The following is a 3,043-nucleotide window of genomic DNA, read 5'->3' on the forward strand; positions in this document are numbered from 1 at the left end:
TATAGGATTTTAGAGTATCGAAGCATCAAAATTATTTGAAGGATATAGAATTTTGTTTAGTAAAGTGACGAACCGATTTTACGAAGGTTTATTGCACTTTTTAAGGATTTAGCAGTATTAAAGCATCGAAATTATTTGAAGAATCTAGAGCATCCTAGAGCAGTATAGCACTCTAGAGTATTAAAGCATCGAAATTATTTGAAGAATTTAGGGCGTCATAGAGCACTATAGCATTCTAGAGTATTAAAGGATGAAAATTATTTGAAGAATTTAGAGCATCCTAGAGCACCACAAATGTAACATTCTATCTCCCAAAAACGAAACGAAATAATTCGCCAAGTGTGAATATAGAAGAATCTTCAAGGTTTGAAATAAACAAACACCCAAGAATTAACACTAAACCTATCGACATTCGATCGTTTAAATGATTGGTCTTGAACACACGTTTTTCAATTGTATACAAAAATATTTCACGCCAAATTCAATAATATTTAAAACTCTCACAGTGCATGAAGTGAAGGAATTAGAGGTTGTCACCTATCATGGAATACGGAGTACTTAAATTAATTCGTTATATTTACTATAATTCAATGAAATCTTGAATCTCACGTGTGCTCTAAAAATCACGATTTTTCACAGACTCCTGGTAGGACTACACGACACGACAGCACCACTGTCAACTGATTCCACATTGTAGACACTAACACTGCTATCGATATCAATATTTTAGAGAAACATTTGCTCTAATAAACGACTTTGAATTATTATTTTAGAGCAATAGCTAGAGCGACTTTTCCCTGTATTAGCTTCAAAAATATTCTCTCTAATTAAATTTTCTCGACGGACGGACACACAGACACGAGCCTCAATTTTATTCCTATCGTAAAACCTGATCTTCGAGCTGATTTTTATAATTTTAGAACTCTAAGACGATGTTCGATTTAAAGAATGCCTCTTCTGATTGAAACTCCTCGCGCAATGGTTGCTTTCGGAGAGGCAAGCTTCCACTGTCTGATTACACACTAAATTCTTTTGAATTTCATTTTATATAAAACATTAAAGTGCATTAACGCGAAGCTCGATAATTAGAGCTATAAATCGCGCTATAAAGTTTACTAACTACGAACTGAGATAGTCCGACGCGATGATCGGTGCGAAGAGTGATGCTAGAGAAGCCACAAAAGTGCCACAAAGTTGGTGTAAATTAGATATTGTTAGGCAGACAGAACTGAAATCGAACACTTGCTCTAGAATTCTCTATAATTTTCGCTCTAGAATCGATCATCTACGAACTAAAGTCTCCGACGTAAAGATAGGAGAGGAGAATGATGCTGGAAAAGCCACAAAAGCGCCACAAAGTTGGTGTAAATTAGATATTGTTAGGCAGACAGAACTGAAATCGAACACTTGCTCTAGAATTCTCTATAATTTTCGCTCTAGAATCGATTAACTACGAACTGAGATAGTCCGACGCGACTATTGGTGTGAGCAATGATGCTGGAAAAGCCACAAAAGTGTCACAAAGTTGCTCCAAATTAAATATTTTTAGTCAGAACCAACTCAAATGGAACACTTGCTCTAGAATTCGCTATAATTTTCGCTCTAGAATCGATTAACTACGAACTGAGATAGTCCGACGCGATGATCGGTGTGAAGAGTGATGCTGGAAAAGCCACAAAAGTGCCACAAAATTGGTGTAAATTAGATATTGTTAGGCAGACAGAACTGAAGTCGAACACTTGCTCTAGAATTCTCTACAATATGCGCTCTAGAATTGATCATCTACGAATTAAAGTCTCCGACGTAAAGATAGGAGAGGAGAATGATGCTGGAAAAGCCACAAAAGTGTCACAAAGTTGCTCTAAATTAAATATTTTTATCCAGATACAACTCAAACGGAACACTTGCTCTAAAATTCTCTATAATTTTCGCTCTAGAATCGATTAACTACGAAGTGAGATAGTCCGACGCGACTATTGGTGTGAGCAATGATGCTGGAAAAGCCACAAAAGTGTCACAAAGTTGCTCTAAATTAAATATTTTTAGTCAGAACCAACTCAAATGGAACACTTGCTCTAGAATTCTCTATAATTTTCGCTCTAGAATCGATTAACTACGAACTAAAGTCTCCGTTGCGATTCTCCGATGCGAAGTCTCCGATTGTTGCGAAGAATGCTACTAGAAGGTCCATAAAAAATGCTACAAAACTGCGGAAAAATGGATATTCTCGCGCAAACAGAACTCTAACGAAATGATTGCTCTAGAATTCGACGTTCACTATAACTACACCTCTATCACATCGATCACTGTTGGACTCAATTATCTTCTGACACCAGAACTTGGACGATTGGTCCGAAGGATACTTATCTTCTCTAGAAAGTCTATCAGAGAGATCGCAAGATTGCTCTAAATTCGATATTCCAGTCTACACTCGCTCTAGAACACAATTATTCACACTAATCGTAACTTTGTCACATGATTCATCTTAAACTCGGTTATCTCAGGACTCTACACCGACGCGACGCGGGAGTCGAAGAACGTTGCTCTAAATTTTATATTCTCTATCGCACTTGCTCTAGAACTCGATTATTCGTACCAATTTTCACATAACTCGTCCTAAACTCAATTACGTTCCGACTTAGAAGTCCGACGGTCTGGAGTCGAAAAGCTTTGATCACCCTTCCTACAAAATCGCCAAAATATTGCTCTAAATTTGTCTTTTCTGGACACACTTGCTCTAAAATCCGATCGTTATAGCTGTCATAGCTGTCACATAAATAAAGGACGTAAAAGGCTTGATTGCCGTAAAGACCAACCACAGAATCATTTTCTGCTATATAATCTCGTATTCACACTGCTCTATATTCAAATATAGAGCCCTTTTAGAGTCGATTATCCTCTCGCATAAACCTCCGACGCAACGATTTCCCTGAAGGATGCAGACCCACCGAAAATTCATCTGAACTCGATTTCCTCGCAATATTGTCAAATCGCAATTCCTCCTGCTATACTCCTGCTCTAAAATTTCATTTTCATTGCTCCC

General features: G+C 37.4%; 1 protein-coding gene across 3 annotated transcripts in view; it reads right to left on the reverse strand.

Annotated features, from left to right (window-relative positions):
- LOC128882834 (GATA-binding factor C-like) overlaps positions 1-3,043 on the reverse strand; it is a 139,250-nt gene that overhangs the window by 135,174 nt on the left and 1,033 nt on the right. The window lies entirely within an intron of this gene.

The sequence above is a fragment of the Hylaeus volcanicus genome, unplaced genomic scaffold (assembly GCF_026283585.1).
Source record: "Hylaeus volcanicus isolate JK05 unplaced genomic scaffold, UHH_iyHylVolc1.0_haploid 12195, whole genome shotgun sequence".
Lineage (NCBI taxonomy): Eukaryota > Metazoa > Arthropoda > Insecta > Hymenoptera > Colletidae > Hylaeus > Hylaeus volcanicus.